Raw genomic sequence first — 22,943 nt, forward strand, 5'->3', positions numbered from 1 at the left:
CTTGGCTGCCTTTGGCCACATCACATCCAAGCCAATTCTTGATGTGGGGGTCACAGGAAGAGGAAGGAAGCATCCCGGTCCAGTGTCTCATGCATCTTTTCTCATCATTGCACAACGATTGCTCTTAGTCTACCTGCCCTCATAACTCCCCTAACTCCCAAACACAGGCAAAGAATGCAAAATATCAAAGCAAGGTCTAAGTTTTGTCAGCTAGATTTGATTATTCTTTCAAACATGGAGGCAAACGTCTAGTCAAAATCTGTTGGGAGTGAGGGATGAATAACTGAAGACAAAGATCGCCCCCATTTATAAGAGAAAAAATTAAAACTATCATTTCTCCCTTAAAATCAGGTGTGTGTGCTATTTACACATACACAAGCACACACGCACACACACACTTTTTCTAGTTTCCTTGTTGAAGAAGAAAATGTCTAATTTACATGTAGAGCCCACAAATTATAGCCATACCAGACAAGGAAGCAGATGAAGACTGTGATTGATATTCCAAAATTTCCGTCCTGATTTCCCCATCCTCAGAATTAACCACTCTATAAATCAAACCGACATATGAACATCTGATGTTGAAACCAATAGGTCACATCTGTGAAAAACATCAGAAACATAAAGAACTGGATTCTTCTGTTTTCTCCGCAAAAACACCGACCCCTCCCTCCTCCCCACAACCATTTTCACCATTATACCTTAAAATATACTGTCTCTTCTAAGAAACTATCGTTTTCCATATGTGTATTGCTATTAACAATGGCTACTTTTTCTTTCCAGCAGGTTGTGTAGATTAGGAATTGGCACTGTTTTCCACAGTAAACCTGAATGAAACCTTAGCTGTTTCTAGGTAAGTAGCTATCATTGAGACACATGTGTATACTGTCAACCAGTGACCTAACAGAGATGGAAATCCCTCATTTCTTAAGAGTATTTCTGTTTCTGCTGATCTGGATTTGTGTATCTGAGAGTTGAAGATGCAGACTACAAATTTAGGAGCTGTTAAGAGTTGCCTGCTACTCTCCCTGTGTCACCTTATGAGAATCACTTGTGTGGACTCTGGGCCTTCCTTGGTTCTTCTCTCTCCAAGAATCTCCAAGTGCAAGTACTCATGCCATTTCTCCTGTATGAGGCCAACACTAGTGACCCACCATCCCTGTAATATGTATTCTGAGGTCTTTTCCAGGCATGGTGATGGATTTATATTTATACAATGTTTAGAGCTGAAAGAACTTTGTAGACCATCTCAACCAAATTCCTCATTTATAGCTAAGGAATCTGAGCAGTGAAGAGCATAAGTGACCTCCTCAAGGTCACACACCTTGTAGACAAGCCACCACAGTCTCCTGATGCCCATCCCCATTCTTCCTCTCCTCTTTGCTCCATGTCAGCTGACTTCATCTATACACAAACAAAGTCTCCTTGGTGACCCCGGCACACACTTGCTGAGCAGCTGGTGAGGAAGAGAGCAGCCCCTGGCTACTGAAACAAACTTTAGTCTTCAGGAAGCTAGCCAATCCCTACAGAGCTGATCTGTGGCTCACCTCACACTGCTTGAACCAAATGACTATAGCATGTTGCACATAGTATGAACTCAATTAGATAGGTGTCCAGTGAATAAAGTAAGCTAATCAGCCCAGATGATAGAGCCACAGGGCTTATTTTGTGGTTATAAAGAAGCAAATGTATTGCCATGTGGCCCATTGTAGAAATTAATACACCTTTTCCCAAATCAGGAGGCTATGAGCCATCACCAACAGTAGGGCCATGGTGGCCCTCACTCTTTCAACACATATTTAAAAGTTCACATGTTGTGGGAGAATTTAATAAGGTGCTTGGTGAGTGGAATTGGGATCAAAGAGATTAGAGAACTTTTAAGACCATTCTCCTATTTTATATATTTGGGACTCAAAGACTCAGAGAACTGATGTTATTTGCCCAAGTTGCCCCTGACCTCAAGCCCAGCTGTCGCCACTACTCCAGGCTGCCTCCTCCATGCTGGCAGGGTTTTGTTCATGAAACTCAATCTCTACAACATGGAACCCGTTTCTAGAGTTCAATGCTCTGTACATAGACCATCAAACATCTACTGGCTAATTAATGAAGACTGGAAATTCAGTCACTTTAGTTTGCCCTACAACCCTGGTAGGTTAATAACCATTTTACTTTTTGTATGCTGTTTGGGTCAGCTAAATCAAAGTGAAGACTCCTTCCATCTGGCATGGATAGGAGATCTGACCCAACACCCCCTCAGAGACTAGCTTTAGCTTCTTCTCCCAGGTGGGCTGAATTTTGACTTCCTCCTTTTCTGTTTTTATACTTTCTGAAGATTCTGAAAAATAGCACCTACTCTATGGGCAGTGAAAATACCCAGTCCATGATCACCAGGCTTGTCATCCTAAGTGTGTCGGTCAGACCAGCTGTCCCCTTTACAACCTCCACACCCCACCCATTCTCCACAAATATCTGTAGGATAGACTTATCCTTCTGCTCAACAGCCCAGGGGAATGGGGATTCTTGTCTTCTTCATTAACAGCTATAAAAACAAGAACTGTTTGTGTGGAAACATCCAGATAAAGAAGGCATCCTCCATGCCAACTTCTCTCTTTATCATGGGCAAGAATCAAGAAGCCTCTGCACATGCTCAAGCCCAAATCCTAGGTACTATAGACCTCCCCTACTTCCATAACAGCCCACCAACCAGAGCTGGTTTCTATAAATTTTAGGGCCTCTGGAGAGATGAAGGATTTGCCTATGTACCTACTGCACATCCAGGAAAATCGCACCTCTGCAAGCTTCTCAAATGCCCCATGTTTCTTGGTAGTCTTACTACCTACTTAGAAGGCTTCCACTCTTTTTTTTTTTTTTTAAGATTTTATTTATTTATTTGACAGAGAAAGACACAGCGAGAGAGGGAACACAAACAGGGAGTGGGAGAGGGAGAAGCAGACTCCCTGCCGAGCAGGGAGCCCGACGCGGGACTCGATCCCGGGACTCCAGGATCATGACCTGAGCCGAAGGCAGTCGCTTAACCAACTGAGCCACCCAGGCGCCCAGGCTTCCACTCTTGAATCTACTTGACCTCAGTCTTCCATCTTTCTGACCCACATATAAGTGCTGCCAGCCAGATCACCCGAATCAACCTGGCAATCCATGGAATGACATGGTGCATCCATATTGCTCTCATAATCCATTGGTTCTACTTGTTAGCTGACTCTCTTACTTAAAAAGGGAAATAGAAAAAAACCTAAAGAAATATAGTCACATAGGAATTGGCATCCTCCTGTTTGAGAAAATGTTGGCAGTGTGGGGTAGCAATCTAGGCTGCAGTGCCAATTCTATCAGGTAGTAATGAACAAACAACAATAATAATGAGGATGAGGCTGATGACAGGTGGCTTCATTTACTGCATACTTATAAGCCAGGCTACATTCTTAGTGCTTTACACATATAATCTCATTTAATAATATTTCCAGTGTAAGCAAAAAGGTCAGATCATTTTCTCTTTCTAAGCTTTCGGTTTTCAGATCTGTTACACTGAGATAATAGTTAAATCACAGGGTTGCCGTGCAAATTAAATGAGATAATGGAGACAAATGCAATTATCAAACTCTAAAGTGATTTATAAATATTCTTTATTATGATGATGATGGTTCCATTCCTTCCAAGAACATTCAACTATAAAGTCCCCAAGCCATAACTGAGTCCTGACCAAGTATAGATGCCCCCTAGCAGTGAACCCTGTACCCTCAAACACAAAGCAAGGCACCCAAGTACCATCTTTCAGAAACCAGTTTTTTCTTTCATAAAATTTGACAAAAGGTTCTAAACTAAGTGAATGTCAACAGACAGGTTAGAAATTTGATTTCTCCTTCCCCATCCTAATAAGGCAGTGATGTAGTTAAAATAATGTGTCTGGCCTGCATCCCAGTGTTTATAGCAGCAATGTCCACAATAGCCCAACTATGGAAAGAGCCCAGATGTCCATCAACAGATGAAAGGATAGAGAAGATATGGTATATATTTATACAATAGGTGACAAGGATAGAACTAGAGGGTATTATGCTAAATGAAATAAGTCAATCAGAGAAAGACAATTATGATCTCACTCATATGTGGAATTTAAGAAACAAAACAGGATCATAGGGGAAGAGAAGAAAAAATAAAACAAGACTAAATCAGAGAGGGAGACAAACCATAAGAGACTCTTTTTTTTTTGGCTGGGTACAGTATACTTTATTGATGGTACATGACAAGGTAGGGCTCCCCAAGCCCCTCCCCTTCTCCAGGGGGTCTGGGATGGAAACGGTGGAGGTCGGGAGATTCTCAATGTTCTGGAGGATAAGTTGGGGCAGGGAGTCCCCAGCAGCTGAGGGCCTCTCTCTTCCTCTTGCTCTCGCTGGGGCTGGTGGTCCAGGGGGCTCTTACTCCTTGGAGGCCATGTGGACCATAAGGTCCACCACCCGGTTGCTGTAGCCGAATTCATTGTCATACCAGGAAATGAGCTTGACAAAGTGATCGTTAAGAGCAATGCCAGCCCTGGCATCGAAGGTGGAGGAGTGGCTGTCACTGTTAAAGTCACAAGAGACAACCTGGTCCTCAGCGTACCCCAGGATGCCCTTGAGGGGGCCCTCTGACGCCTGCTTCACCACCTTCTTGATGTCGTCATATTTGGCAGCTTTCTCCAGGCGGCAGGTCAGATCCACGACAGACACGTTGGGGGTGGGGACACGGAAGGCCATGCCAGTGAGCTTCCGTTCAGCTCAGGGATGACCTTGCCCACAGCCTTGGCAGCACCAGTGGAAGCAGGGATGATGTTCTGGGCAGCCCCTCGGCCATCACACCACAGCTTCCCAGAGGCGCCATCCACAGTCTTCTGGGTGGCAGTGATGGCATGGACGGTGGTCATGAGTCCCTCCATGATGCCGAAGTTGTCATGGATGACCTTGGCCAGAGGAGCCAAGCAGTTGGTGGTGCAGGAGGCATTGCTGACAATCTTGAGAGAGTTGTCATACTTCTCATGGTTCACACCCATCACGAACATGGGGGCATTGGCAGAGGGAGCAGAGATGATGACCCTCTTGGCCCCGCCCTTCAAGTGAGCCCCAGCCTTCTCCATGGTGGTGAAGACCTCAATGGACTCCACAACATACTCAGCACCAGCATCACCCCATTTGATGTTGGTGGGATCTCACTCCTGGAAGATGGAGATGGCCTTTCCATTGATGACAAGCTTCCCGTTCTCAGCCTTGACTGTGCCGTGGAATTTGTCACGGGTGGAATCATACTGGAGAACATGTAGACCATGTAGTTGAGGTCAATGAAGGGGTCACTGATGGCGACAATATCCACTTTGCCAGAGTTAAAAGCAGCCCTAGTGACCAGGCGCCCAATATGGCCAAATCCGTTCACTCCGACCTTCACCATCGTGTCTCGGGGACGCAGCTGGCACTGCACCAGAAGATGCGGCTGTCTGTCGAACGGGGAGGAGCAGAGAGCCCCATAAGAGACTCTTAATCATATGAAACAAACTGAGAGTAGCTGGAGGGGAGAGGGGTGGGGGATGGGGTAACTGGGTGATGGCTTAATTAATTAATTAATTAATTAATGTGCCTGGGTTTTGACATCCCTACCCCCACCCACCTAGATGTTTCCATGAAAGCGAAGGGGCTGCCACCATTCAAGTAAACCTTGTCCTCAGGAAACTTTCGCAGACTGAAGAGACCCCTGGAAACCTGCCCCCTTCTACCAGGCCCCCTCAGGCAAGAAGGGCATCTTAAAGGGGCTCCAGGCCCCCTTTCATCTCTCCAGGCTGCTTCCTTCCAGAATGGAGTATTCTGGCAGAAACATACAGTTTGTTTTTTGAAACTATTTTAATGGTTGTCTTTTCTATAGTTAGGGTTTTAAGGGTTTTCCCAGTATTTATTTTAGAAAATAATCCCCTGTCCCTTCAAGAACTGAATTTCATTTTCACATTTTCCTTTTGCTTCCCTCAGTACTGACTTCCTGGGAAAATGCCCAACTGAATGAAGCAGTTCTTCTGCTCAAAGATACCCTAGGCACCAAACTGTGTTCTCAAAAGGAGAATGCTTTTCACATCTCCTACATCTCTGCAGCTTGGAACAGTACGGCTTCCTGATTTAAATTGCCTTTAGGTAAAATTATTTACTTTGTGCTATAGGCTCTACCGCATTGGATTTTCAAGAGGCTCTGTCACTGCAGCCTTCAAACAGTGGCATGGCCAGCTATGATGGGAACCAAGGTGACGGGCATACTGGCCACTGAAGAAAAGACCAGACAGAGCGTTCCATAACCAGCGTGTTACTGAGGGGGGGAGGCAGTCCTTAGAGGTTAAGAAAAGGGGGAGGGGGTTGTTCACTACTTATTAGTTGTATGACCTCTTGCCAGCTACTTAACCTTTCTGAGCCTGAATTTCCTAATCTATAAAATGGCAATAATGATAGCACCTATTTTATAAAATGATCACAAGAAATAAAATAATGAATGTAAAACTTACTTAAAACATTCAGCAAGTTGGTGGTGCTATGTCCTCGGTATTAATTTCCTGTGTCTGGCTGTAACAAATGACCACAGAGGAGGTGACAGAAATTTAAAGCAACAGAAATTTATTCTCTTAACAGATCTGGAAGCCAGAAGTTCAAAATCAAGATGTCAGCTGGGTTGGTGCCTCCTGCAGTCTCAGGAGGGAAAATCCATTCCATGCCTTTCTTCTACCTTCTGATAGCTGCTGGCAAGTCTTGATGTTCCTTAACTTACAGCTCGATCTCTCCCATCTGTGCCCAGGTTTCCAGGTGACCTTCTCCCCTCTGTGTCTTCTCTCCTTGTCATCTCTTATAAGGACATTTGTCAATGGATTGAGGGCCCATCCTAATCCAATACGATCTTATCTCAAGACCTTTAACTTAATTACATCTGCAAAGACACTTTTTCTAAATAAGGTCATATCCACAGAGTCCTTGTGGACATATCCTTTGGGGAGACCACCATTGAGACCATTGCACCCTCTCGCCAACTAAAAGAGTCAGTTTAAGTCATGCAAGTCTCAAACTTTTTATTCCTCTGTGAAATAAAACATGGGTCCATTTTTTTCCACAAATGTCTTCACTCTTCCTGTTAGAGGCCTCTCTGGTCAGACTCCTCAAAGCTATGATATCACCTATTATCTTCCTGTCCTGTGGCTCACTGGTTTGCAGATGGAACGTGGGCATAAATGATGGGAAGTGTACAGTAGGGTTTCAGATGAAAGAAACAGAAGATGGCCTTGCTCAACCCTTCATGTCCTTGATGAGGTAACAGAGATCCGGGAAGTGATGTACCTTGCTGAGGTAGTGCAAGTAACATGATGGCAGAGCCATCATAGAGTCAGGCACCTGGCCCAGGCCCTGCCTCTCATTGCTGTCCCCTCCCACTGTGTCACTCTTCCACCAAGCCTCACAGTTGTGAGGTCACCCTCAGCATTCTATAAGCCCAGAGAAAGGAAGCTGAGATGTCTCACACCTTACTGCATGCCCCTGGTTAATTCTAAAAGTCAGACCAATTTTAGTCCATAAAATTAAGATGTAAATAAGCCAAAGTCAGACCAGCCATAATGCCAATCAACCTTTGATTTGCTTTTTTATATTTCAGGGTACAAAGAGAAAGTCTGGAAAATGCTTCCCATCTTACTTAAGGGCAATAGAATCTTATAACTTCACTTGAAACTTGGATCACATAAATAATCTCTTATATTCTAAAGATTCATCCAATACACCAATTGTTTGGAACTCAAATTCTCCATTCTCTAGGACTGATATTAACCATAAAGAGTCCCTTTCCAGGCTATAGCCTACAAAATAATACAATGACAACAAAAAAGAAATCAATATTAATATTAACAATATAAATAAACAAAGAAAACTTAAATTGAATTAGAGAATTAATTCTTTTACTAATTTGCCCAGAATTCCAATTTGAGAAAAAAAAAAAGGCTTAATAAAAGGAACATGGAGAGGTAGAAGGGAGCTTTTAGAAAAGTTGATGGGATCTTCTGGGTATTTTCAAGGGCATTAAAGATCAATTACATTTAATTCCATTTTGAATTTATGAATTTCTTTTTCCAAATGAAATATCTTGTAGCTCTTTACAATTTTCAGACTGCTTTTGCCACATAGTCTCACTTGCAAGAGCAGCCAGATGAGTGGAGATTTTATCAAGCAATCACGCCAGATGAATTCCAGCAAGTGATAAATTAGCAATTGGGAAGTGGTTACTACTGGTCTCTTTCAAACCCCCACTACTCTGAGTATGGCCAGGACATCAGCATCAACAGGGAGCTTGTTAGAAATGCAGAATGTCATCTAGACTCCAGACCTACAGAAATCAGAATCTGCATTTTAACAAGTCCCTCAGGGGATTCCTATGCACATCAGCATCTGAGAAGCAAAGCTTCTGCCAGTGAACAGAGGTGTCTTTATGAAATAAAATAAAGTGGGTAAGCAGGGGAAAATACTCATAAAGAATATACATTTGATTTTTAATTATCCAGCAATGTTGCAAATTGAGCTAATATCCTCTTTAAAACAGATGCTGGATAAACTACAATAATTTAACAGAAAAAAAAAAAAAAGCCAAACTCAAAGACAGAAAGGGAAATCTCTAGTTACCAAAAAAAAAACCACAAAGGAACTCATCGCACATGAGCGAATGTACCAGAATCCCGAGGGATAGCACACTTGGCTGCAAGTGCTAACAGCAAGGTACTAGAGTCATAAAATCCCCATAAAAAAAAGAGATGAGGCCTTGGACCCCTAGGAAATGTGATGCTAGAACATAGACTCCTCTATAAACCCTGCCCCCTTTGTATAAAGGAAATGGGAGACTTCCCAACGGGGCTGGAGAAAAAGCAAAGAAGCATCAAGTGTGTGATGGGCCACCAAGCCCTTGTCTGTGCCACATGCAGATATGGAGTCCAAATGAATACTATGCACATGGTGTTGGGATCTCAAACTGACCAATTACTATGAAAATTCATCTTGGACAAGTGAAAACCTCAGGACACCCAGCCATGGTAAATATAAAACTTCTCTGTAAAGATACTCCCACCAAACACAGCACAGAAAACTCACACAGACCAAAAATAATCCCAGCTGAGAATGAGCCCACAAGCAAAAATTAACACCATATGAGAACAGAATTCACTACAAGGGGACATTATCAGGTACCTGGAGCAATAGATTAGCATGCCTCAGAAAATAAGATAATAGAACCATTCCAAAGAGACTACAGTTTTATTTAAACCTGAAGGCAATTTACTAGATAAGAAAACTGAGGCTAATGATGATTTACAGGTAGGAAACTGAAGTTCAGAGAGGCTCAGGCTAATAAAGACTGAGAGCTTCAATCCAGTGCCAGGGTTTTCTCTACCGCATCACAGTATTTCTGTTCTCAATAAATGCAGGCGAGTTGGATCATTTCTTTGATTCATGTAAAACAGAAGAGAAAGAAGTGATTTTCTTAGATTGGGAAGGTAGAACTCTGATTCAATTCATTTGCTCTTAAGCATTTTTTTTAATGCAAAAAAAAGGAAGTAGGTAGGGATCTTTGTGTACTCAAAAATTCTTTTTGGGGGGGCGCCTGGGTGGTTCAGTCCTTAAGCATCTGCCTTTGGCTCAGGTCCTGGGATCGAGCCCCACATCGGGCTCCCTGCTCGGCAGGAAGCCTGCTTCTCCCTCTCCCACTCCCCCTGCTTGTGTTCCCTCTCTCGCTGTGTCTCTCTCTGTCAAATAAATAAATAAAATATTTTTTTAAAAATTCTTTTGGGGGACAAAAGGAGGTGACAATGTAAGAATTTTGAGGCAGCTGGACACAATGGGAGGTGACAGGTAAATATCCATCTGAATGTTCAGAAGACAAGGATCTATACCTTGGCAGTTTTCTTTATTTTTCCAAGGCAGGATGTCAGGTAATCACTGGAACATGAGCCAAGATGAGCTTTTGCTTTTACTCCCAGAGCATCTTCATGGTGTTCCTGAAAGGCTATTTTAAATAGCGGCTCTAACCTACAAATCCTTACACAGGGGTGCTAAGGAAGTGGTGGACAGCTCAGGCACTGCAGCAAGGCCATAACTTCTCATCTCTTACCCCTTCACTAAATTACGATTAAATTCCATCATTCAAAGCTGCCTGATCTTGGACCAGATGCATATATCACAAGAAGGCATTAAAACCTGACCTTTTATATCTCCAGTAAGAAATGTCATGAGTCCATCACAGAATCATAACTCCCTCTCAAATTGGAGCTAAGAAAGATCTGAACTTCAAAGGGGAACTCTCTGATTACAGGCAAATTTGAGGACTTTTCTAGTAACCTCTTAAAATTCTGAATTTTAAAGAAAAAATGAGATGGCTTTTGTGTTTCAGAGCAAAAGAAATAATGAATGAGTACACAGCAGGATGCAAAAGAAATGCTACACACAGAAAGTGAAAAAGGAACACGCTGACACATCTCTTTGAAGCCAGTTCTAAGATTATGGGAAACTTGAAAATCAGTAACATTTCAGCAGAGGCCCTAAAACCCAAAACAATTATCCACTGGCTCTATCCAGCTAAGATTTACATCTAGTGGCCTCATCGGTATAGATACCACGGAGACTCTGTAAAGAGTACTATGGGGCTTGGTGACTTCAAAACTTGCTCTTGGAATATTTATCACTTCAGCTCAGTAAATAGCTAGTCCTTTGCCAGTGGGGAGATAAGCAGGCAGCCTTATCAGTCTTGGTACTTTCAAAAGTCTTGGCAGCCTTATCAGTCTTGGTACTTTCATTCCACAGCACACTGTGGAGCATCTATTGTCCCTCTGATGGTCATCCATACCTACGAGAGCAGAAAGTAGATATTTAGACCTTTGTAAAGAAGAATCATTTAAATGAGAAAGCAAAAACTTAACTGAATAGTAAGAAGAGGAGAAATGGGGACAGGAAGCAACCAGAGACAAAGATTCAAGAGCAACAGTGGCTCAGCCCTGCCATAGTGTGGGGTGTGCAGGATAGCTATGGGGCAATTCTAATAGAGGAGCATAGATGGAGGCCATATATAGTCACTTCCACCTCCATCCATACAGAAGCATTCTTGGTGTCCAAGGGAAAGCAATAACAAAGGAGGATGGCTTTCCTGACATCATCCATGTCTTCATTTAATAAATATTTATTGAGCTCTCACTGTGTATACATATATGTCAGAGACATATCATGAGTATAAAGAGGAAGAAAAGAGATGATAAAATACACAAATGTAGAAAACACAGGTAAAATAAAATACCCCTAATTCAAAAGAAGAAGAAAATATGCCAATTGTGGGACTATGTAGCTTCATGAAGAAAACAGTATTTGAGCTAAACCTTAAAGAATAGGTAAGATTTGGACATACAGGTACACTATTGGGAAGTACAGTATTCTTCTCTCTACCACAAACAAGAGGCCAAGTGAATCATTGGGCTAGATGTGCTTCTCAACCTTCCCTGCATCTACGAATCACCTGGGGAGAATTTTTTAAATAAATGCTGGTGCCCCACCCCAGATATTTTGATTTAATGACTCTAAGGTGAGACCCAGACACAAGTAGTCTTGCTTTTTTGAGCACTCCCTAGATGATTCTAATGTACAGCTAGGATTGAGAATCCTGAGCTAGAACAGAGCAGACATGGAGACTGGAATGTGCCTTTGGAAGTTTGTACCAAAACTTTATAAGAATCCCAGCCCCCAGTGTGCCATGACTCATGGATTGACACAATTCCCCCACGATAAGATAGAAGGAGAGATCAAAATAAAATGTTGACATCAACATAGTCACAGTCCCTTGGGAGCTTCCATTTTTCAGATGAAGAGGCAATGGCATAGGAACTTTATGGACACTATGTAGTGCTCGGGGGGACTCTCTGCCAGAACAGCTCACACTTGGAGGAAATGGGTGAGGAACTCGCCACATGGAATCATAAACATGTAAGCTCACAGAGTGTGCAGAATGCTGCTTTTGGATATGGATTTGAGAACAGAACCAGGAACACCTGAAGGTTTCAACGTTGTGATAGTCTCTGTGATAATTTAATAAAGCAAGCACAGGCTTTTCTCAATGAGAAGGCACCTTTCAAAGTTTGCATTTTAGAAGATACGATGTTGCAAACTTAGGTGAGCCAAGTGCTTGCAGTTGGGCGGCATGGAGTCTTATAAGGGTGAGGCTTAGGATTGTCTGAAAGAATAAAAATGGATTCACATAGCTTAAGAGTAGCCTCCTACTATAGATAAATAGAGTAACTTATCTATTGCCATATAACAAGCCACTAAAAAAAAAAAAATGTGATGGCTCAAAACAATTTATTGTTCTCAGGGTGCCTGGGTGACACAGTCAGTTAAGCATCCGACTCTTGATTTCGGCTCAGGTCATGATCTCAGGGTTGTGAGATTGAGCCATGTATCAGGCTCTACCCTCAGCGTGGAGTCTGCTTGATATACTCTCCCTCTCCCTCTGCCCCTCTGGCTCGTGCTCTCTCTCTTTCTCTCACTCTCTCTCTTTCACATAAATAATAAATCTTTTTAAAAAACACATTTTTTTTTCTCTCATAGTTTTATGGGTTGCCTGACTCAGCTGTCTGGATTTTCCTTGGTTCTCTCATGCAGCTGTGGTCAGATAGTGGCTGGAGTCGTCTGAAGGTGCAACTGGACTGGACAGCCAATATGGAGCACTCACATTGCTGTTTAATACTGGCTATTAGCTCAGAGCTGAGCTAGGACTTTTGACTGGAATGCCTACATGAGCCTCTTTATGTGACTTGTGTGTCTCAAAGTATGATGACTGGGTTCTAAGAGACAAAGTAGAAACTGCCAGTTTCTCAAAGTCTGGGTCCAGAAACTGGCAAATATCACTTTTGCCATATTCTGTTGATCAAAGCAGTCACAGAGTCTGTGACTTTTTGAGGAGAGGGGACACAGACCCCATGTCTCAAGACAGGAATGTCAACCTTAATCTTCCACAACTTATGAAAAGATTAGTCCTTCTTATTCTCAACACCATATGTTTGAACTTTAAATAGATGTTTTTTCACAGTTCTTTGATAGCACCTCCCACAGCAAATAAAGAAAGGCAATACTATGTACAATACAAATATAAAAGAGTAATACTGTGCTATGCTTCACTGCAAGCTTATCACCTGTAAATCTGAGTTATTTTTCTTTTTCCCAGCAGTCATGATGAGTTTGTACTTTACATCTCTTCTCTCTGCCTAGTACCTTTGGTGACCAAAAGCATACGTTTGCAAAGACAGGTGCAAAGACAGGGTGAGAAGGATAATCAGTGGACCAGGGCACAGATCAGGGCCAACACCAGGGTCAAATCCATAGTCGGGGCCTTGCAGCAACTCTAGAATTTTTCCACAAATTGTTACTGTTGGAATTCTGCCAACGTCAGCCCCACAGTCCATAATGATCCAATGCTCAAGAGCTTCTGCATCGCTAAATGTTTACAGGGCTCAGAAATCAATATCTAATCACACTTAGCTGGAGCCCAATATTCTGTACACTCAGCAGTGTACATTTTTGGTTGCTGGGTATATAAAAGTTAACATGGGAAGCGGAACATTTGTTGGAATGAGCTGCATTAAAAATATTACCACTGTGGTGCAAATCACTGTTAATGACATTTATCGAGTGCTCATTCTGTAAGGGTCCCACTCTACCAGGAGTTTTAAGATGATACAAAGGAAATAGAAGACACCCTTTTTGACCTCAGAAGCTAATGCTACTTTTTTTCTCCGCCCTTCCCTCAGAACATAACAGCTAGATTACTTCTCAAAATCTGTTGGCTTTAAAATCCTGTTCAAAATAATGGGAATATCAGCTATACCTGGTTTCCTAGTAGGCCATTCCAAGGAGGCCTTTTATTTTTTTTTTAAGATTTATTTATTTATATTTTAGAAGGGGGCAGAGGGAGAGGGAGGGAGAGAATCTCAAGCAGACTCTGCCGCTGAGCATGGAGCCCAAGCATGGAGCCCGATGCGGGGCCGGATCCCATGACCCTGAAATCATGACCTGAGCTGAAACTGAAAGTCAGATGCCCAACTGATGAGCCACCCAGGTGCCCCTCAATGAAGCCTTTTTGTAAGCTCTTACAGGGCCCCTGGTGTGGCCAAGTCCCTTCTCTGTCCCTAAGCTGCAAAATTCACATTGAATTCACAGCCAAACCCCTAATGAAATGTCTAGTGGCAGCAGTGACATTCTTGCCCTTTTCCATAGGTGGGTCCTCCTGTCACCTAAGAAACAGATTTGTGTAAAGCTTCCTAGATAGGGCTTCTGAAACATTAATGTGCATGCAAATCTCACCCAGGGATCTTGTTACAGTGCAGATTCCAATTCAGTGGGTCTCTGAGATTCTGCATTTTAACAAGCTCCCAGGTAATGTTGGTGCTGCCAGATCTCAGACCATACTTTGAGTAGCAAGGATAGAGGTTACTATGGATAGAGCTTTACCTGTTTCAGGCAGTGTTCAAAGGAAGAAAAACAAAACAAAGATCCCGAGTCTGCTATCTTTTCATCTCTCTCTCTCTCTCTCTTTCTCCCTGCCTCATTCAAGCACTACAGAATACATGCCCATCAAGCCTCAAGAAAAGCCTTGGGAACCTCAAAATTCTCCAACTTGAATACGCAACCTAAGCTCCAAATGTGACCTCAGGTTTAAAATATCAGTTCAGTTTTTAGGCAAATAGAAAACACTGAAAACTGAGTTTAAAAATGTTGAATCTGTCCTTGTAGTATGAATATCATAGAAGCACTTCAAATTAGTTGTCTTTTTTGACACCAAAAGAGGGAGGTACATGTATGCTTCCTTGTATAAGTCCTGTAAAATTGTTTCTTGACTGGGAACATTAAGACAGAAAGTTAAGGATCAAACTTTTTTCTAAACCAGCCACATATTAGAAGCACAGGGATTTGAATTTTGTAATTTACTTTAGTTTGAATTATCTAGATATTTGCTCTAAGTACTCAAATCATGGTAACAACTTATACTGTTGTTGCTTTATTTTTTTCCCCCAACTCTTTGATATTCCTTACCCACATATCACCTTCAGTCACCCTGTCCTTCAAGGTCTATAAAATTGGCTCAACCTTCTGTTCTGTACTCTCTGGAAGGCCTGCCCAAGACCTTTTTGTGTTCCTGAGGGAACTTATATTCTATGGTCATTTCTAGTTTGAGTTTTCTGCTTCTACCGAATTTTTTTAATATTTTATTTATTTATGAGAGAGAGAGAGAGCAGGGGGAGGAGCAGAGGGAGAGGGACAAGCAGACTCCGTGCTGAGTGCAGAGCCTGAAACAGGGTCAATCCCATGACCCCAAGATCATGACCTGAGCCGAAACCAAGAGTCAGCTGCTTAACTGACTGAGCCACCCAGGCGCCCCTGCCTCTACTGACTTTTTGTTCCCTTTTGCACTTTTTAGGTATTGGCGTTTTCTTCCTAGATTGTCCCCAAACTAGCTCCTTCCCGTCTTCATTTTAAGCAAGGTGCATATATAAAGATCTTGTGTTTTGAAAAGCCTTTACAGAAAGTCATAAGTGGAGGATGATATTGCTGCACTGCAAATAAATCTGCAGTACATATTACCCATCACTATTCCTGAAAGTTCCATCAGGCACTCTCCAGTATATCTCTGGACCTCTCGCCCTCTTGCTGATTATGCCTTTTCCCCTTCCTTCCCGTTTCTCTCTATATACCACTTCTCTCCCTCCCTGTCCCTCAACAGTCCAATTTTATGTTCACACCCAGCTTATCGAGAGCAATTTGGCTCTCCCATTCTCTATTCCCAAACTATTGCCAGACTCACTTTCGTATTTCCAAAACTCATCAAAGTGCTCTCCTGTCTGAAAGAACCATTAGCAGATTGCCATATTTTCTTTAAGGGGCTTCAATTCTTTAGAGGCATATGGAATTTAAAACAGCATTTTTTTTCATTAACAAACATGATCTCACTTGGCCTAGTAACTCTGAGGTAGGAAAAGCAAGCATTAGCATGGCCATTTTAGACAAAAAAAAACAAAAATCCAGAAAAATCATGTAACTTATACATAGTCCCCTACTTAGGGGCAGAACCAGGGCTGAGACCTAGGCTTCCTGGCATCTACTATATTCTCCCTTCTGAGTCACTTTTCTGCTGGATGAGACCAAACATGATATTTTACAGACTTGAAGGAGCTTTCACTTTCTGAGGTCCAAATTGGATAAATCCAAATCTTATTCCTTGACACAAGCTCTTTGATGAGAGCTTTACAAGGCCTTTGGTTTGCAGTGATCATTGGCAACCCCACATGCAATTGCTTCTATGCATAGGCCACGAATCCATGTTTTCTCCCCCAAATTTTTAAGGGTGCCTCCAGGACTGTGGAATACAGTTCATGAGGCAGGGAACAAGAAAAATGACTTTGTTTTCGATACCTACTCGTGTCCACCATTTTAAAGTCACTATTAGCAAGTGGCTTGAAGAGTGCTACAAATTATAAATAGAAGCTTCAGGTACTACCACAGCAATATGAAACCATGAAATTATACTTTAGAATTATTTATTCACCTTCTCAACATTTAAACCTTCTGAACTATTTAAAAATCACAAAGACCTGAGAATCCTGAGATGGCAGTATAGGCTGGAGCTGGGGAGGGTAGTTGGTTTAGGCAACATGCTAATGTGGTAAGTCCAATCTTTAGGTGCTAATATGTTTATTCTCGTTCTACAGCTGCTTTAACCCGAAAGTCACAGAGCAGTCCTGTAACTGAAACAAAAAGGAGGGGAGTCTATGTGAGAAAGTGAGTGTGGTTACTACAAGGGCTCTACTACTCTTAGTAAACTTACAGCAAAAACACACCACTCAGTTGCATCGTAATGAGGTGGCAATTACACACATGCACACACTCAATTTTGGAAATTACATCCTGAAACTTTGCTCTTTTTTTCTCTAAATAAATTCATACTGAGAAAGAGAAAAGCAGCCCCTGACATGCAAGGAGCTGACCTAGTATGATTAGCTGGGCCTTGACATTGTCCTGTTGTACATATACAATTTCACAGAAAATCAACATCAGACAAGGGCCACTCTGTGACCACAGTGGAACAAATCAAAAACACAGCCACTCAGTAATCATATCTGAACAGAGACAAAGCATAAACATTGTCTAAACCACAAAATACCAAAAATCCCAGCTAATATGAGTGAGTGCTGCTTCTTTCCCAATTATAGCTTCCTTCCCAATCGGTAAGAGTTACTGAGAGAGCCATAGAATTGTCCTTGATTTCAGATAGCACCCAATCCAAAACGAATTCCTGCTTCCTTGGATCCTCCCCAAGTTACTCAACCAAACTCAAGTCCAATAGTAAGTCCTTTCTAATGACCTCTTACTGAGACATGCCATGGTTCCCCATAGTGTACATTCTTCTTCACCGGGATGAGTAATAAGCACTTGTTCAAATACATGTGTGTTCCTGATGGTATTTGACTACAGAGCATTGACAGGAAGTATAGATAGATTTGGAATGAAAGTGAGAAATGTGGTACCATGGATGTTTTACCTTTGGCAGAATGGGGTACAAATAATGGTGTGGCACAGTTAGAAAAGTGGTTGTGTGGCCATATTCTTCCAGGCTACCATTTTGTGACTTCATGGAAACTTGACTATTGCCACTGATACCAATCTGTATGAATCTACGTAAATACCAGCTGTGTGGCTGAAACCCGCCCCCACTTCTTAAAAAGTGGATGTTCTCTCCAGTCCAAATTGGATTTCTTCATTTAATCTCCATACCTTGCATGCTACAATGTGCCTTTATACTCAAAGACTTCTACATCTCCTCCATTTTTCATTTTGAATACAAAATAAGATGCAAACTCTCATTTGAAGATCCCAGGCCAACTAGAGCGCTACCTGTTCTTGTTTTTTTTTTCAACCAATTAAGCATTTAAATTGTTTCTCCTCTAAATTGAATTTGCCTTTATTATTTTTTTCTTACCCTTTTTCTTTTCCACAGCCATCAACCATATCCAGTAAACAACTGTTTGATACGCTAGGGAAACAAAAGTGAGATTGTAAGGAAGTAGAAATGAAAGGGGATAGGATGGATAGTGAAGGAGAACTGTAACCTGTGAAGAGACCTGGGACTTACCTTGTATAAGGCAATCCTAGGTCATTTCACCTCTCTGGACTTCAGTTTCCTCCTCCGTAAAATGAAATGAAGATGAGGTCTCTAAACGTTTACAAGGTAAAATTGTAACCATTCCCTCCTTGCCCACCTTCACTCCTTCCTGACCCAGAAGAAAAGAAGCCCCTTCTTCATTCTACAGCTCTCCTTTCCCTTTGAGATCCAAGTATACCCTTCCTGGCTTCCATCAAGATATTGTTCTTTCTCTTGAATCTTTAATACTTTTTTTCCACCATTAACTTCTCTTTTTCTACCCAAAGCTCTATTCCCAATTCACTCTCAAGAAGCACTAACCACTGGTGTCTGTGGCTTCTTTCACCACAATCCAATTAGTAGTTTGCCCACTGATTCCACATTCCTTCCTTTGGAGCTAATCTGTTTTCAACCACTCCAATTTTCAAGTGATTTGGAAAACAGGTATGAGAGATCTGGAATCAACACAGACTCAAGAAAACATTTTGTTTTTAAAGAGGCATGTGTCATAAATGAATTCTTAACACAACAGCATAACAAGTTACAGTAATCAACAGATATCAATAGATAGTTATATTTAATAATTTGAAACAGACCATATTTCTATTTTTCCTTGAAATTAATCAGGAGCTTTCATGGAAACCTTTATGGAACATATGATTGCATGAATATCATTTCTTATTTAATTGGCATTTAAGCAAATGGGTTAATTTTTTTCAACTAACTAAAGATTTATTTTCCTTGGCTTATGGTTTTATTCATTTATGGTTGATTTTGTTAGATTAGAAAAATATATGAGAAGTCAATTCTCCTCTTAAAAGGGATAGACTGAATTTGAAGGCCTGTGCCAGGGGAAGATACCAGAAAGACAGGAAGTGGAGAGTTCTGACTATCTTTGCCTCAGAATAGAGGCAGGGAAACTAGGTTTGTCTCCTCTGCTCCCACATCTATCAGTCCCTGAACCTTCTTTCGTGACAAGCCTCAGGACTAAGGAATAGACATTAACAGAACTGGCCAAAGGTGTAGCAGCTTTCAAAGTGCTTTTAGTGAATAATCTGATTTTATCATCATCACCCTGGGAAGTCAGAAGGGGCAGAGAAGCAATCCCCTTTTCTCTCTCCACAGTCTCTCGTACCATATATATGGTACATTCCTCACCTTCATTCAGGTATGCCAAAAACATTTATTGTGCTCTTACTCTATGCCAGCAACAGAAACGTTGAATTAAGGGCTGTTGGGGCGCCTGGGTGGCTCAGTTGGTTGGGCGACTGCCTTCGGCTCAGGTCATGATCCTGGAGTTCCGGGATCCAGTCCCGGATCGGGCTCCCTGCTCAGCAGGGAGTCTGTTTCTCCCTCTGACCCTGCCCCCTCTCATGCTCTATCTCATTCTCTCTCTCAAATAAATAAATAAAATCTTTAAAAAAAAATTTAGAATTAAGGGCTGTTGTAGCTCATTTTCTTTGGGGAAAGATAGTAAGCAATCTCTGACTGGAAAGGAGATGAGTGCTAGAAGTGTCTCTTGCTTTGTTCAACACCAGCTTCCTTATTGCACCAACAACTTCCTACGGGGAAAAATAAAGCAACCACCCCCATATTTCTACAAATAGAGAAAGAGAGGTTTGGAGAGTTTTCTTTGGTGTTCTCCACACAGAACTTCTTGATGGGATCCTCCATGCAAACATAAAAGCATTATTCCTTAATAATAGCTACCATCTGAAATGGGCTTTTCCATTTACAAAGTGACTCATTTGTGTTGGCCTATTTATCCCCCTTTGGTCACAATCCTAGAACCAAAGTGTCTCTTTTAATTCTTACAAAGACAAAACTCAAAAAAACCCTAAAGGAGCAGTGTTATAGATTGAATTGGGTCCTCCTAAAATTCATATGTTCAAGTCCTAACCACCAGTGTCTCAGAAGATGATCTTATTTGGAAATAAGGTCACTGCAGATGTAACTAGTTAAGTTGAGGTCATCCTGGAATACGGTGAGCCTTAATCCAATATGACGGGTGTCCTTATGAAAAGGAGGGATTTGGACACAGACAATGTGAACATGAAGTTAAGGATCAGGGTGATGGATGCTTCTATATGCCAAGAAACACCAAACATTACCAGCGAACTACCAGAAGTTAGGAGAAAGGCATAGAACAGATTGTCCCTCACAGCCCTCAGACCAGACCAGACCAATCCTGCCAATACCTTGATTTCAGATTTCCAGCCTCCAGAAATGTGAGACATTAAGTTTCTGTTGTTTAAGCTACCCAGTGTGTGGTACTTGTCACATCAGCCCCAGCAAACTAACACAGCCAGCTTTACCAAAATCTCTGAGGGGTGCTGGGCCCTAGTAGCATTGGTGTCACTCCAATAAAGAGGACACAAAGAAGAGTCAGTGTCCCCCCAACTGTGCCACAAACCAGATTAAGCTCCGGCACCTCTCCTTTCATCTGCAGTGGTGCTCCGGGTCATAACCAAAGGAAACCACAGAACGGCTGGCACAATGGGATGCTTGGGGAACCCAGAAGAATCCCAGAAGGAGGACATCAGAGTAGACTGAAAAAGGAAAAGCTGAGGCTGCCATTTGTGTAGGAATGCATGTGAGAGCCCCTACCCCATATGACCCCCATGAGCACACTGGGGGCCATTACTTAGCAGGAGGTACAACTCCCCCATGAACAAGAAGAGCAAACATCACTGAAATAACCAGTTTAAACTGATTAACATTTTCATTAAGAAAATGACCCATAACTTTGAGTTCTCTACTGGGATTGCTCTGTTCATCTTAGAAAAGCAGCATGCTCTCACTTTCCATATCATTAAGGTAGAACTGTTAACCAGAATCATTTTGTGCCTGAAGAACACAGCAGTTTGGCAGAATTACACAGAGTGTGAAAGGAAATAGGTTCAGAAGACATTAACAACTTGAGTCAGCTATGTTGACTACCAGTCAAGTACTGCTTATACAACTATTTCAAGATAAAAAATGTAAAGTGAGGAAAGAAAGAAAAAAAAAACATGAAACAAGATTATGATGCAAAAATGTTCAATCAGTCCTTTCCAATTTTCTATGCACCCTAAATAAAATGTATGTTTAATTGTTTAATAATGCAAGACCTTGTTCTTTTACAGAGTTTGTTAGAGCAGGCCCAAGCAAAGGGGTGTCAGGAAAATGCAAAGGGAAGCAATGGATTGGATAACTAACTTGTCAATGAAAAGAAACAATATGTATATAATTTAGGCCCCCCAAACCAGTTTGTGATCAGATAGTACCACAGAGAACTGAAGAATATTAGCGACAACAGGCACAAGGAGATTTTGGTGGTTTTAAAAGAAAATACTATCTATAAATATTATTAAAAGTATGACGTTTCAGGGTGTATGTTAATTATATCATTTTTGAAGGATATTTAAAATTATGTAATTAGGACTATATAATTACTATAACCAACTTAAAAATAAGTTATTGTAGATATTTTCACAATGCAAAATTGACAACTGTTAATAACTGTAAATTCTAGGTGGTAGAAATATCTAGGTTAGTTATGTTATTCTTTGCCCTTTTGGTTTTTTTAAAAGATTGATTGATTGATTGATTGATTTTAAAGAGACACCGAGATCATAACCTGAGCTGAAACCAAAAGTCAGACGTTTAACCGACTGCACTACCCAGATGTCTCTGCCCTTTTCTGTTTTTGAAAATACCTCCAGGGCGCCTGAGTGGCTCAGTCGGTTAAGCGTCTGCCTTCGGCTCAGGTCATGATCCCAGGGTCCTGGGATCGAGTCCCGCATCGGGCTCCCTGCTCAGCGGGAAGCCTGCTTCTCTCTCTCCCACTCCCCCTGCTTGTGTTCCCTCTCTCACTGTGTCTCTCTCTGTCAAAAAAATAAATAAAATCTTTAAAAAAAAAAAAAGAAAGAAAATACCTCCAAAAAAATTTTTATAAAGAACTCTTATCCGACAACATATTTGTCTATAGATCTGACATTTACTACTATTGTGAACTTAGGCAAATGTTTTACTCTCTCTGAATTGTTTCCTCATCCACAAAGTGAGTTCATAATAATAGAAGAGTATTTACAGGGATTAGAAGTGATGTGTATAAAGAGGTGATGGTAGACAGTAGGCACCCCCAAAATGATAACTATACTTATTCCTGAATCTCCTCTCTAATATCCCCAATATGTAATTATTCAGTCCAGCCAGGAGAACTTCAAGTTCTGACAAGAAAACCCTACCTTCCAGGCCAGCCTGCTATGTTTTTTAATTCCTCATTGTTAGAAAGTCCACCAAATGGTCTCCCTGTAACTGTCACCCATGGTCCTAGTTGGGGCTACAAAGTCCTTCCACTCAGCCTGATTTCAGTATTTTAATTCAGACAAGGAGTTTCCATTCCCCTCCATCTCCCTACCATCTTCAAAGCTTCTCTTTTCCAGGTTTAAAATATCTCAATCTCTGTATCCTCCCATATGAGACTTAATTTTGAGTTCCTGCACCATGGTGATGAGTTTCCTCCTACAGTATGCTTCTACTGACCTTTATCTCTTTAAATTGCAATGCCTGGGGTTGAGATTGGAGCTATACTTTTCTCCCTAGCCCACATCGTTGTTCTAGATCATGGATGGGCAAACATTTTCTGTGAAGGACCAGACAGTAAATACTTTCAGCTTTACCAGCCATCCAGCCTCCATGCAATTACTCAACTCTGCCGTTGTAGCACAAAAGCACCTATAGTCAGTATGTCACAG

The 22,943-nt window shown here is 41.6% G+C and overlaps 1 long non-coding RNA gene and 1 pseudogene across 1 annotated transcript in view; both read right to left on the reverse strand.

The window, feature by feature from the left end:
• LOC115937609 (uncharacterized) overlaps positions 1-22,943 on the reverse strand; it is a 438,489-nt gene that overhangs the window by 299,693 nt on the left and 115,853 nt on the right. The gene's annotated exons all lie outside the window — the stretch shown is intronic.
• Positions 4,212-5,463, reverse strand: LOC102751188 (glyceraldehyde-3-phosphate dehydrogenase pseudogene; annotated as a pseudogene).

This window comes from Leptonychotes weddellii, chromosome 12, assembly GCF_054177405.1.
Source record: "Leptonychotes weddellii isolate Sample4059 chromosome 12, ASM5417740v2, whole genome shotgun sequence".
NCBI classification, from domain to species: Eukaryota; Metazoa; Chordata; class Mammalia; order Carnivora; family Phocidae; genus Leptonychotes; species Leptonychotes weddellii.